The sequence below is a fragment of the Astyanax mexicanus genome, chromosome 4 (genome assembly GCF_023375975.1).
Source record: "Astyanax mexicanus isolate ESR-SI-001 chromosome 4, AstMex3_surface, whole genome shotgun sequence".
Lineage (NCBI taxonomy): Eukaryota > Metazoa > Chordata > Actinopteri > Characiformes > Acestrorhamphidae > Astyanax > Astyanax mexicanus.
In genome coordinates this window covers 41182765-41198092 of record NC_064411.1, presented here as the reverse complement: position 1 = coordinate 41198092, position 15328 = coordinate 41182765, and the positions used below count along the sequence as shown (strand labels likewise).

General features: G+C 39.9%; 1 protein-coding gene across 1 annotated transcript in view; it reads right to left on the bottom strand.

Moving 5' to 3' along the window:
- Positions 1–15328, bottom strand: part of LOC103044296 (P2Y purinoceptor 13) — a 353924-nt gene that overhangs the window by 297624 nt on the left and 40972 nt on the right. The window lies entirely within an intron of this gene.

The following is a 15328-nucleotide window of genomic DNA, read 5'->3' as shown; positions in this document are numbered from 1 at the left end:
CTTTTACTTTTATTATTAACTGGAACAAAACAAGAACGGCTCGAAAAAATTAAATAACTAAATAAAACTGGATATTTTCTTTTTAAAATCTAGGAATATACGATATAATATACAGACAAATGTATTGGGATACCTACACATTACCCCCACAGAAGTTTTAATGATATTTCATTCTAAATCTATTGACTCCAACATTAGTATGGAGTCAGTCCCCCTTTGCAGCTCTACCAGCAGGTGTTGAACCCTGCAGTCACTGATTCAGCAGAGCATTGGAGACTGCTCTGTAACGTTAGAGGGTCACACACTTCTAATTTGCTTTCAGTGGTTCATAAACGTTTCCACTACTGAATAATACCAATCACAGCTGATGGTGGAATATCTAGGAGGGAAAAAAATCGGGCTGGAATACAGTAAGCTCCCTAAAATCACCCATTCTTTAAAGAATGTTTGTAAAGGCATCTCAAAAAATGTTAACATAAGACCAATTGGTACTTTTGGCAGTGTGGGCAGTGTGCCAAATCCTGCTGGAAAATTAAATCCTGTAGTGCTGTAAGATTTACCAGGAAAACACTGCGCTGACTTTGTACTTGATAAAACACAGTGGATCAACACCAGCAGATGACATATCTCTCCAAACCATCACTGACCAAAAATTCTGAGGTCTTTGCTTGAGGTCTAGTGTGAAGTTTCCACAAGCAGTGATGGTTTGGAGAGACATGTCTTCTGCTGGTGTTGATCCACTGTGTTTTATCAAGTAAAATAATAGTAATATAAGTCAGTGCAGTTTTGTTTTCCCACACAATCTTACAACTCTTCATGCCTCTCTCTGCTGACAACTTTCATGAAGATGTGGATTTCATTTTCCAGCAGGTCTTGGCACACTGCCCACTCTGCCAAAAGTACCAATTGGTCTTATAAAATATTCTATTTGTTTAATGATATTCAAATTGTTTGAGATGAACTAGTATGTGGTATTAAGACTGAATGAAACACTTGATATCAATTATTCAATTAACAGGTGTTTTCCAATATATTTGTCCATTTACTGTTTTTTGTGTGTTTATTAGTTCAGAGGAACCGTAAAATTGTAAAATCGTGAAAGCCTTGAGAGTTTCCCTTCGGTTAACATGACAAATATACTTGCTAATGCCTTTATCTTGGAAATAGAAACTTGCTTGTAGAGAAACTTGCTGACTCAAAGGTTTTGTTCGCATCTGTACTTAATCAATCCACATGTGGGCAAAAGTATTTGGGCACCTGCTTATTCATTGTTTCTTCTGAAATCAAGGGTGTTGAAAATAGTGTATCCTGTGTTTGTTGCTCACTTTTGCCCACAGCTGGTATTGGACATGGTACCAATATGTTTATGCAATTTTTTTTCTGCTCCAGAGAGTCCTATTCTTGATCAGGCGTTGTATGTGTTTGTGCTGGAATTTGTATAAATGTGTCATCAATAACATTGATCCTATCGCAACTGTCATGCAAAATAGTTTTTTGACAATTTTTAATTTGTTTATATATACACTGCCTCCATCAAAAAAGGTCACACATTCTAATATTTGGTTGGAGCTCCTTTAGCTTTGATTGTGGCATGCATTTGCTGTGGCATTTTTTCAATAAGCTTCTGTAATGTCACAAGACTTATTTCAATCCAGTGTTGCATTAATTTTTCACCAAGATCTTGCACTGATCTTCCATTGTCTGACTGCTGCGCAAAGCCTTCTCCAGCACATCCCAAAGATTCTCAATAAGGTTAAGGTCTGGACTCTGTGGTGAACAATCCATGTGTGTAAATGATGATCTCATGTTCCCCGAATCACTCTTTCACAAATCCAGCATGATGAATCCTGACATTATCATTTTGGAATATGCTTGTATCATCAGGGAAGGAAAAATCCATTGATGGAATAACCTGGTCTATATTCAGTATATTCAGGTAGTCAGCTGACCTCATTCTTTCCGCACATACTGTTGCTGAACCTAGACCTGACCAACTGCTTAGTTAAATCCAGATGGTGGATGGTGACTATTTTATTTAATTTTTTTGTCCAAGCAGTGTGTGTACAATTTTTTTTTTTCAAGATAAAAGCAATACAATGCTTTCTTTTGTATATTATTCAATAGAACATTTACAGGTTCTAAACTGTGGACACAATAAACGTCATTAAATATTGATGCATTTATATAAGGGGATTTAATTGCACAGTAGTAACAGAGTTGAGCTCTCCTGCATCTGCCAAGTATAAAGAAAAGCACCTCATCTAATAGTACAATATCTTATACCCTTTTTAGATCTACAATTCCTCTCAAGATGTCCAGAAATCCATATCAAAGAAAAATCACACTTATTATTCCACACTTACCTTATTTAGTAGCTCACCCAGGTTCGGTTCTCACCCAGAAAGACGTAACCGCTGTGAACTGTAGGTCAGAAGAGCTCTGGTAGGTCTAGAATCTCTTGGCGTGATCATGTTTGGAGGCGTGCCACATTTGTCAACTTTCTTATCAGAGCGTGAGCTCTTGGACAAGCTGCCAACAGGATGTGTTCGATTTCCAATCAGGGTGTGGTGGCTAACATCTCACCTGTTTTCGTATTATGGTCCATTACCAGTTTCGAAAGCACAGTACATATGCATGAATGTACTGAGCAACACCCAGCAATCATCCAGTGGCCACTTTAATAGAAACCCTTGCTTTGTTCTTGGATATGCTTGGAGATACCAAAGGGTAAATGCAATAGCAGTATGCAAAGTGATCACCATACCTTAAGAGACCACTTAAAAATGATGAGTTTCTTTGATTTTACCAAATTGAAAACCTCTGGAATATAATCAGGAGGAAGATGGATGATCACAAGCCATCAAACCAAGCTGAACTGCTTGAATTTTTACACTAGGAGTAAAGGCATAAAGGTATCCAAAAGCAGTGTGCAAGACTGGTGGAGGAGAACATGCCAAGATGCATGAAAACTGTGATTAAAAACCAGGGTTAAAAATGCATTACATCCTGGAATAGTTCTGAGGAGGGTTTACGGAATTAAGAATGTCTGTTCACTTGTCTGTGTGTATGTATTTGTGTTTTCAAGAAATTTTAATAATTAAAAATAATATAATAATAATAAAAACCAGGGTTATTTCACCAAAAATTAATTTTTGAACTCTTAAAACTTTATGAATATAAACTTGTTTTCTTTGCATTATTTGAGGTCTGAAAGCTTTGCATCTTTTTTGTTATTTCAGCCATTTCTCATTTTCTGCAAATAAATGCTCTAAATTAAGATATTTCTATTTGGAATATGGGTGAAATGTATGTAGTTTATAGAATAAAACAACAATGTTACTTAAACATAAACCTATAAGTAGCAAAATCAGAGAAACTGATTCAGAAACTGAAGTGTTCACTTAATTGTTTCCAGAGCTGTATAGTAATATATAGACACACATTTCAAGAGCTTATATAATATTCCATTCTGAAACAATGAACATTAGTTTGGAGTCATTCCCCCTTTGCAGGGCATTGGAAACTGCTCTGAAACGTTAGATAGTCACCAACTACTTCATAAATGTGCCCACTTTTCAATAATACCAATCACAGCTGATATCAAGTGTTTGAAATATTCCACATATGTGATAGAGTTTGTCCATCTGTCTCTGTCTGGTTCTGCTCCTTATCTGGCTCGCTAGTGAAACAACTTTAATGTTTTATTTGTGGTTATTGATTAGTATGTCACTATCCTGACTGGATGGTGCATTTTACCATGTTCATATTTGTGATTCTTGTTGCTTGTTCTAGTTTTCTTAGACGTGTGTATATCAGTTTGGTATTTTCTTAAAGTATGTGACCGGCTGACAATGTTTGTTGGTTGAGTTGATTGAAAAATATTTATGTTTACATTTCCAATTACTGCACTTTATTTCATTTTGCCTGTTTTTGACAAATTGTAGGAATATGTATTCCTTTTTTATAATACATTTTGTGATTTGAATTCATCTGTTCTTTTTTATGCAATAACAGCTCTGCAAAAGTGAGTAGGAGCACCTTTTTGATTTGAAATAGAAAGGGGTAAAAACGTGCTGCATGTTGGAGCTAAATTATATTAGTATATCAAAACCGAACCGAAACCGTGGCCCAAGTACCGTTGCATCCCTTGTGCATACATTTCAAGAAAAATAAAAATCAATCTAATTTCTGGTTTATATATCTAACTGAAACAACTATTATGTCAGCGGGCTCTGTAAACTTTATTATCTCATTGATTCATGTTGGAAAAAAAAATACATGTTAAGGTTAATTAATGTTGACAGCCCTAATGAAATATTAGGGTATACTACATGGAATACAACTTAATTTAGGAATACTACATTTGTTGGTTTTAGTGGTCACTTGTGCTGCCGTCTTGCCAGTAATTTCTCAGAACCCTTCATTTGGATTCATTAATGTAGGAGTATTACTTCACCTTACCTCTAGGTTTTACTCATAAGGGTAAGTGGTGAAATGGGATTGAGCCTAACACTACACTGTAAACCCAGAAGTTGTTTGAACTCAAAGTATTTAAGTCTGTTTTACATAAAATTGGATATTTCTAAGCATTACTCAACTATTTTCAGTTAGTTGAACATTTGTGGGAACATAAACATTCAAACTGAGATCTTTGAGTTGAACCAACTTATGATAACTGAGTTCAGTCTGTTGCCATTGGCAGCTTCTTTTCCACTGGCTTCTGTCACAATCTATTTACATACTGGGTGTGTCCAACAGTTTCTGACTAACACTCACCATCAGTGTGTAGTGATTCCCCCTGGGCTACCTTAGAAATAAGTCATTTCCCATTACTTAAAAAATTGAGCAAACTGGCTGCCTTAAAGTAAAGTAAACTTAACTTATCTGATCTTACAGTATAACAAAAATAAAAAATATATAAATCAACTTCCCCTTTAGTTGTAATAACTTGATGTTCTAAGTTATGCTAACTTAAGTTTTCATTACCCATTACTTAACTTTTTTAAGGCAACCAGTTTCCTCAAATTTTTTGAAGTAAATTCAACTTATTCAGGCTCACAGTGTACTTATGCACAAGCAAGTGCATCTACAGTGGAGGTGTTTCCAATGAACTGCCCCAAACCACAAATCATCTGCCATTCAAAAATGGCTCCTGTATTAATAAAGATGAAGTTTGAAGGTTGAATTTTTCACACTGAGAGAAACTAGTAGTTTAATGGTGTATAACTGGCACTGAGTTTTCAAACAAACCCCAAAAACAGGTTTCCTTCAAATTCTACGTCACAGACGCCTACCCACATTTGGCAGCTGTCTGAGGGCAGAGCGGGTCTAGCAGGGTCTTGTGTCACTAGTTCAGGAGAATGCACATCTATCCACCTCATTTTTCACAATGGTGGAAATTACAGGATGTAACAGGGAGTTTCCACAGAATCCGTCTCTGACATCACAAGATTAAAATAAGTCTTTCACACACAAGACAGGTGAGGACAGGAATCCATGATACAACAAAAACAAACGACTGGAAAAAGAGGTGTTGGGACAGTTGCTTATTCACTGTTTATTCTGATATTAGGGTTTTTAAAATTAGCCTAAACTGGCCTTGCTGGTTCTCCTATCAGGTTATCCAAGAAGTTAAACACTCCCACACAATCCCAGAATCACAAAGTAAAGATAAATGTGTTTATTGTACAGATGTACAAAAATAAAAAAAAAATTCTAAATATACAGTACAGGCCAAAAGTTTGAACACACCTTCTCATTTAATGTGTTTTCTTTCTTTCTTTATTTATTTATTTTTTAAATAATTTTATTTCCCATTTTCTCCACAATTTATGCAGCCAATTACCCAACCCACTCATTAGGACTCCCCTATCACTAGTGATGCCCCAACACCCCAGGAGGGTGAAGACTAACACATGCTTCCTCTGATACATGTGAAGTCAGCCACCGCTTCTTTTCGAGCTGCTGCTGATGCAGCATTACTGAGCAGCCAGCACACTCAGAGAACAGCACAGCGACTCGGTTCCAGTACATCAGCTCACAGATGCCCTGTGCTGTGGACATCACCCTCTGAGTGATGTGGGGAGAGAGAGCCATCTACCCACCCAGAGGGAGCAGGGCCAATTGTGCTTCCTCTGTGTGCCGGCAGCTTGATGGCAAAGCTGCATGAGCGGGGGTTCGAACCTGCGACCTCCTGCTCATAGTGGCAGCGCTTTAGACCGCTGGACCACTCGGCGCCATGTTTTCTTTATTTTCATGACTATTAACATTGTAGATTCTCACTGAAGGCATCAGAACTATGAATGAACACATGTGGAGTTTTATGTACTTAACAAAAAATGTCCTGGCCTCCACAGTCACCGGACCTGAACCCAATCCAGATGACACCTCTGGGAACTCCTTCCTTCAAGCCTGTTGGAAAACCATTTCAGGTGACCACCTCTTGAAGCTCATTGAGAGAATGATGCCAAGAGTGTGCAAAACAGTAATCAGAGCCAAATCATAATTGGATTCACTGGATTCACATGTGTGTGTGTGGCTCAAAGGTCAGTGAGCTTGCCGAATAAATTTTGTGTTCCAATAATTAGTGCTAAAGGTATTCAAATTAATAAAACGACAAGGGTGCTTAAATTTATGCACCTGTCTAATTTAATTGTAATAATTATTGCACACTTTCTGTAAATCCTATAAACTTCATGTTATTTCTCAAATATCACTGTGCTCGTCTGCTATAAAATATATTTAATTGAATTTTTATTATTATTATTATTTATTTATTTTTTTAATTTATTTAGTTGACAGGGACAATGCTCATTAATCAACAGAAAACAACTGTAAAGTCAAGTCAAGTCAAGTAGTTTTATTGTCAATACTGCATATGTACAGGACATACAGAGAATTGAAATTACGTTACTCTCCTTCCCAATTTTACAGCAAGTACAGATAATAGATATAATAAAGGAGAATGGGAGACACTATGTGTACAATACAGCAGGGACACAAATAGACATACATGAGACAAAAACAAGGTGCAGTGGTGTGGGGGAGGAATAGATATATAAATATAAGTAAAAAATAAAAAATAGATATATAATTATAATATAAAAGAGTGGGAGACACTATATGTTCAATACAGCAAGACACAATAAACATACGCAAGACAATAGTGCAATATTGATGGTGATTGAGATGGAATGACAGTAAAAATAGTAAATAACAGTAGTGCAAATACGGTATATGGTATATAGCTTAAGGCTGGTAAAGTGAATGGGTGCGTAAGTCCTTAAAGTTCACAGTTTAATTAAGTGGAATTAAAGTGCGTATTGACAGTGCAAGTATATCAGTAGTGTAGGTGTTGTGTAGTGCAAGTCCGTTTGGAAGGGACCAGTACTTTGTGCATTGTAGTGCAGAGTTTCAGTACTTTATTAGTGGGGGGGTCAGGATGCTGAGTGAGTGTGTGCTGGGGGCAGGATTGGGATGGGGGTAGAGCAGGAAGAGAGTTCAGCATCCTCACAGCCTGATGGATGGGGCTGTCTCGCAGTCTGCTGGTCCTCGCCCCGAGACTCCGCAGTCTCCTCCCTGATGGCAGCAGGCTGAAGAAGCTGTGTAGTGGGTGAGAGGGATCTCCTGCCAGACGGAGGGCTTTCCGTGTGAGGCGGGAGCTGTACAAGTCCTGAAGGGAGGGGAGAGAGGTGCCAACAATCTTCTCAGCTGCTCTCACAATGCACTGGAGGGTCCTGCGGCAGGATGCTGTGCAGGCCCCGTACCACATGGTGAAACAGCTGGTCAGTATGCTCTCGATGGCCCCTCTGTAGAAGGTGGTCATGATGGGGGTGGGGGCTCCAGCTCTTCTCAGCTTGAGGAGAAAGTAGAGACGCTGGTTTGCCTTCCTGGCCAGTGACGCTGAGTTGGTGCTCCAGGAGAGGTCCTCTGTGATGTGCACACCCAGGAACTTGGTGCTGCTCACCCTCTCCACAGCAGTTCCGTTGATGAACAGAGGGGTGTGCAGTGTGTGAGTTCTCCTGAAGTCCACAACAATCTCCTTGGTCTTCTCTGTGTTCAGAGAGAGATTATTGTGTTTGCACCAGGAGGCCAGGCGGCTCACCTCGCTCCTGTAGTGTGACTCATTGTTGTTGCTGATGAGACCCACCACCGTCGTGTCATCCGCAAACTTGACGAAGAGGTTGGAGGTGTGTGCTGGTGTGCAATCGTGGGTCAGCAGAGTGAACAGAAGGGGGCTCAGCACACATCCTTGGGGAGCCCCTGTGTTCAGTGTGGTGATGCTGGATGTGCTGCTGCCAACCCGCACTGCCTGTGGTCTTCCAGTCAGGAAGTCTAACAGCCAGTTGCACAGTGAAGTGCTCAGCCCCAGACTGTCCAGTTTGTGTATGAGCTGTTGGGGGACGATTGTGTTGAATGCTGAGCTGAAGTCAACAAACAGCATTCTGACGTAGGTGTTCTTCTTGTCTAGGTGTGTGAGGGCTGAGTGGAGAACAGTGGAGATGGCATCATCGGTCGAGCGATTTGACCGATAAGCAAACTGGTAGGGGTCCAGGGAGGGGGGGAGCAAAGACTTGATGTGATGCATGACTAGTCGTTCGAAGCACTTCATGAGGATTGGGGTGAGTGCAACTGGACGATAGTCATTGAAACAGCATGGCGATGCCTTCTTTGGGACAGGGATGATGGTGGTGGCTTTGAAGCATGTGGGAACCACCGCCTGACTCAGAGAGGTGTTATAAATGTCAGTATAAACCTCTGCGAGTTCCCAGGCACAGTCTCTCAGCACACGGCCAGGAATGTTGTCAGGCCCAGGAGCTTTCCGAGCATTGATCCTGCTGAATGCTCTCCTCACACTGTCTGGGGACAGCGTCAGCACCTGGTCACCAGGAGGAAGGATGGATTTCTGGGCGGGTGTGTTGTTGAGTGGCTCGAACCTTGCGAAGAACCCATTCAGGTCGTTCAGCAGAGATGTGTCGCTGTCGCAGGTCTGTGGATGTGGTTTATAGCCTGTGATAGACTGGATACCCTGCCACAGGTTCTGTGTGTCTCTGCTGTCACTGAAGTGTTGGGAAATCTTCTTTGAGTACAGCCTCTTAGCTTTCCTGATCCCGCGGGACAGGTTGGCCCTGGCTGACCTCAGGCCTGCCTGGTCACCTGTTCTGAAGGCTGCATTTCTAGCCTTCAGGAGCTTGTGGACCTCTCCTGTCAGCCATGGTTTCTGATTCGCTCGAACAGTGACGGTCTTGAGGTCGGTTACATCATCAGTGCACTTGGTGATGTAGGCAGAGACAGTTTCTGTGTACTCCTGAATGTCTGTGTTGTGGGTGGCAGCCTCTCTGAACATATTCCAGTCTGTTGTGCTGAAACAGTCCTGAAGTGCCTCTGAGGAACCCTCTGGCCATACTCGTACCTGCTTAAGAACTGGTTTGGTGAAGAACTGGTTCTTCTCGGAGTCTGCGGTTTAACTCCAAAAGTGAGTTTCTGCCGACTCCAAGCAGAAACTCACGGCTGTAGGTGCGTTTCAGGACGTGAACGCACGACAGAGACGTACAAAAACACTGCGACTTACGAGACAAAAAACACGAAAACGCTGTTTCCTCGGGGGGGAGAGAAGCCGCAGCGTGTGCACGCGCCGCCATCTTGGATCAGAAAATAAGCCAGAGTTAGCCGTAAAGGCTAATTTTCATCCGTAGTCCCTGGCCAGCTCTTACTATGGCAACCTAAAATAAAAACAATAAATTACGTACAAATAACGCAAAAACAACAACAACAACAACAACAACAACAACAACCAATGATTTATAAAGTAAAATCATCAGGGGTGCCCAAACTTGTTCATATCACTGTAGTTGGGACCAAAATGGGTCCAAAAAGTAATTAAACTTACTAAAGTTCCAGATTAACCTTCAATTTTACTCATATAAATAATTGAATAAAATCATAACTTGGGTCACTGCAGACAACAATGCAAAATGAGCGAAACCGTTTAGCTTATAATCTTGCAAATATCTTCTGCTTTTGGAACGCCAGTTCCTGATGGCACGAGCGGTTCCCAGCAATTTGCTTCACATTTACATCCAAAGAATTACCAAAACAACACACACATAAAAAAAGCCTGAGTCAGGCATGAAACTGAGACCAGAGGAAATGCACCAGCGAAGGCAAGATTAGTAGAAGGGAAATGAAAACAGCATGACTGCGCAGACAGGAGCGCTCACTTTCCTGCAGGCGTCAACATTTTGGTGGCGAGATACTGACTGGCATGCAAAGAACAAGTGACAGTATCCACTGTTTTACTGGTTCTTCACTGAGGCAGAGGGCACAGTAGGCATTTAGTCAATTAGCATTCCTACATTCCAACTTCATTCCATCTTCAGCCTCAAATAACCTTATAATAATAACCTTATATAACACTGACACAACATGCTATTACTGGTGCTGTCAAATGATTAACACGTTCCTTGGATTGATCACAACAGAATTCTGTGCTTAATTGAGATTAATCACTCTGTTTACTCGCTTTTGGAGTAAGCATTTATTAATGGGTTTTTAAGAGTAAATAAAAGTTTCAGTGTGAGATTGGCCTAATTAAAGTAGGTAACTACACATGTTATTATTACCTGTATTAGTATTTATGTTTTTTTGTAGTATGAATAACTCAACATTTGTATATTTATTATATCTTAAATCATTGCTCAATTTATTTTTTGGATTGCATATTGCAAAAATAGATTGCATATATGAATGACTGAATAAAGAAGGGTTCTAGAAACCCAAGGGCGCTTTACAATCACATCAGCTCTCATCCCCACACTGGTGAGAAGCGGCAGCCAATAGCGCACAGCGTACTCTCAACCGGAAATTACTGTCCACCTGCACATACACATACACACCAGACCAATTTAGAGTATTTAATTTTTAAGTAGGTAATTTGAGAATATCCAATTTAACTGATCTCAATGTTTCTGGATTGTGAGAGTTATTCGAAATCCCCAAAGGAAACCCATGCAGACATGGGAAGAACATGGAAACTCCACCCAGATAGGGACTTGAACCCAAGAGGAAAATGTTCTAACCCTCCTAAGTCACCACTACGCCATTGTATAAATTGCTGTTTTTTATGTGAATGAGAATGACTTTAAATGTGAAAATTAACGCTAGTGTAGCCGAGACGTGAAGCTCCCGCGGGTTGCCAGATTGAGGACACAGTGTCATACAATGGCTAGTATGAATGTAAGCATGCAAATGTTGAAATGATATGAAATGCCCTTCCCTACTAGGTTACCAGTGCTTGTGACAAGTTACCTAACTTCTGTATTATTGGCTATTTAGTGCTTACTTATTAAAGAGAAAATTACCCTGCTTGGCATCTGTCTTCTGGGTTCTTCTGGAGTCTTGACTGTCTAGACCATAGGTTTCTAAATCTAATGCTGCATGATTCTGCAAAAACAGTTTTGTTGCTACCATCCATGGCTGCTGGTTTGTTTGCCTGCTAGTGTGTTCTATACCTGCCAACCCAGAGTGTGGAAATGGGACTGAGGGAACTGTGGTGAGCAGGATTGGAGGCTAAAACACACATAGTGTGTTTTTTGATAAAAATGACTCTGATATTTCTTGAAATTATTAGACCGTTGGTGTTTTCAGTGAACCAGTCTGGCTTTTGGTTCACACTGAAGCACCTATGACTCTTTTCGGGTTCCAGAACATATTTTTGTTGATGTAAATGAGCTGAATGGTTCAAATTTAGGTGTGAAAAATTTCAAAATGAGAACATACTGTCTGAAGCTCTGCTGACATAAGATACTCAAGACAATACTTAAACTCAACATGTCTCCTTATGATGATACACCCTGATCATTTTATGAGTTTCTACTAAAAATATAACCTTTATTTGTTCTTTCTGGAGGTCAGGTGTTGTTAGCAATAAGTCAGATAAGGGTTAAGGATGATGTTAACATAATTAGACAGTGAAAATACACGTAGTTGTGTTATTATAGTGTGATTCAACCACAATCAAACCTGCCTTTGCAGTTAATGGTTATGGAAAACTGGAACAGCATAACGTGGCATTTAACTCAAACTGAAACTGTTCAAAGTAATTTCCTGCCATAAGCATTAGTCACCACATGACAAACAACCCCAGGCCACACTGCCTCACATATACAGTAGGTATATGTATGAATCGAAAAAAACAAAAAACAAAAAAACATGCAAGTAAGCAAGTAATTTACACACTCAAATGGGTTTTGCAATCTTTTTCAGCACTGGAATCCCCATCTAAGTTACAGGAGTTGGACAATGAAACTGAAACACCTGGTTTTAGACCACAATAATTAATTGTCCCGACAGACAGTTAAGGTGCACATTGAATTCTGCCGTGATTTGGGCAGCCATGGTTTTATGTTTTTTGGATACAATCCGGGTTAGCACCCGAACATTCCTTTCAGACAGCTTCCTCTTACAGCGTCCACAGTTAATCCTGTTGGATGTGGTTCGTCGTTCTTGGTAGTATGCTGACATTACCCTGGACACCGTGGCTCTTGATGCATCACAAAGACTTGCTGTCTTGGTCACAGATGCGCCAGCAAGACGTGCACCAACAATTTGTCTTTTTTGAACACTTTTTTTTGTATGTCACCTATAATGTTGTGTGCGTTGCAATATTTTGACCAAAACTGTGCTCTTACCCTGCTAATTGAACCTTCACACTCCGCTCTTACTGGTGCAATGTGCAATTTATGAAGATTGGCCACCAGGCTGCTCCAATTTAGCCATAAAACCTCTAAACACTAAAATGATAGGTGTTTCAGTTTTATTGTCCAACCCCTGTACATCACACAAAGCATTGGATTTCACTTCTGGAAGAGTCTGAACTTGTCGATTGTTCCTCAGGGCATGTTGCATAGTTGTGTAGAGTAGAGCTGATAAGTTAAGGACATTTTCACAAAAATCATGTTGTGGATCTTAAAATAGAATCACTGAGGCAGAGCCATGTGGGCACATGGGATACTACTTCATTGCTAAGATCAGACCATCTATCTGATTTAGTAGATATAGGCTAAAGAATCCAGCACTGATCTGCAGGATACTTGTGTGGGGTCTCCTGCGTTGAATCTGAATGCGATCTGTTTACATGGACAATTCGAGTCAGATGGCGCCAGTCATCTTAAGTCACCTTACCGTGAACATGCTGGCCAGTGTTTAACTTCACTCACAAGAAAACACCTCACCACTTACACAGGTGTGGCGATACCCAAGCTGTCTTGTGATGTAATACTTCATTATTAAATTACATACTGCTATTCTATGACTTTTGACGTTCTTTTGCTTTGTTTCTTTGAGTTGTTTTGGTTCTATATTGAATAGCACTATTCTTTTTTTACTTTTTTATTCTGAAAAAAAAAACCCGTATTTTTTCAGTGTAGCTTTAACAGAATGCAGTGCTAAAGTAAAGAACATGGACATAACAAACCTTGAATCTCAAACACTGTTGTTCTTCATTTAAAACAGAAACCAGACAAACCTACACCGTGTTGTAAAACAGGCCAATCCCAAAAAAACCCAAAGTGTTACAGTATCAAACAAAATAACTATGAATTGCACACAAAACCACATTCCAGGTGGTTTATGGACCACTAGTAGATGTCAGTTGTGGTAGGTCCAGGTTTGGGTTGCTCTCAGGATTAAGTCCTAACCAACATTCTCATGTGGAGCTTTTTGGTAAAATGGGCAAAACTTTTTAGCAAATTGAAAACCTTTAGAATATAATCAAGAGGAAGATGGATGATCACAAGCCAATAAACCAAGCTGAACTGCTTGAATTTTTGCACCAGGAGTGGCAAAAGTTATCCAAAAGCAGTGTTTAAGACTGGTGGAGGAGAACATGCCAAAAAGCATGAAAACTGTAATTAAAAGACAGGGTTATTCAACCAAATACTGATTTCTGAACTCTTAAAACTTGAATGAATATGAACTTGTTTTCTTTGCATTATTTGAGGTCTGAAAGCTCTGCATCTTTTTGTGTTTTTTTTAGCCATTTCTCATTTTCTGCAAATAAATGCTCTAAATGACAATATTTATATTTGGAATTTGGGAGAAATGTTGTCTGTAGTTTATAGAATAAGTCAAACAATGTTCATTTTACTCAAATATATATCTATAAATAGCAAAATCAGGCAAAAAAAACTGATTCAGAAATTGAAGTAGCCTCATACATGAAGTGTATGTATGTTTTTGTGTTTTTACTGGGACCCAGTTGGGCTTTTCAAAATGTGTCCCATGTTTAACCATTGAGTCCCATTTAGGCTCTAGAAACAGTGACTAACTCAGATGGGGCCCATTACTGATAACCATATGGGGCCAACGTAGAACCCGTTCTGAGTTGGGCTACCAATACAGGGTGTCTGGGGGTGCCACTGGGGGGAAGCTGTGCATTCAGTGGATTGGCACTTTGTGCCAGGGAGGCAGTAAACAGTAAAGTGGGTGCTAGACTGGTGGTAGATGAAATGCTTACTCAGTTGATTAGCTTATATCTCTTCAGCTAGCTAATCACATGCCATGTTGGTAGGCCCCTGAGAAGACAGCAAGACAATCAGGTTAGACCTACAATGGTCTTAATACAGTGCTAATGTCAGTCATGACATTGTCAGGTCAACTCTGATACACACATTAAAGACTCCAACTCCCAGCATGCACTAACACTAGACATTCTGGACTCTGCTGATCACATGATGCTGCAACGTTCAAACTTGCCAAGCTTCTGATTACCCACACCTGGTTCTGTTGGTATAAATACCCCCCCTATTTCTGTTCCTTTTTTGCCGGGAATTGAATCTAGCTTCTTTCTCTTCTACCTTGCATTTCTTTTGTTTATGGCTTTTTTTGTTACTGACCTGTTACTGCATGTTTGACTACTCTTTTGCCTTGCCATAGCTGTATTTTACTATTCTTTTTGCATAGCCCTTCTCTTGTTTGGATCTCCCGTGTATGAGCCTTTTTGCCTGCTCTCTCCATGGGATGTTGTCTACTATTGCTGGCATTTTGTGAGTTGCTGCATTGACACAACATATAGAAAATATGTTTAGAATTTACATAGAACGCTAAAAATAATAGAATACGTCAGAACATGTTCTTTTGCTTCTTTTCTTTCAGTTTTTTAAATTTATTTTCTTTGAGTCAACCAGTAGCTTCCACTTCAAACTGCTATATAACCACAAGGAAACAATGAAGATTAGAAGGAGTGACATTGAATTACAGCAAAATATGGGAGGGGGAGGATGAGGACAGTTAAGATGAGGAAATGGACACTGAAAGCAAAATGAGAGCT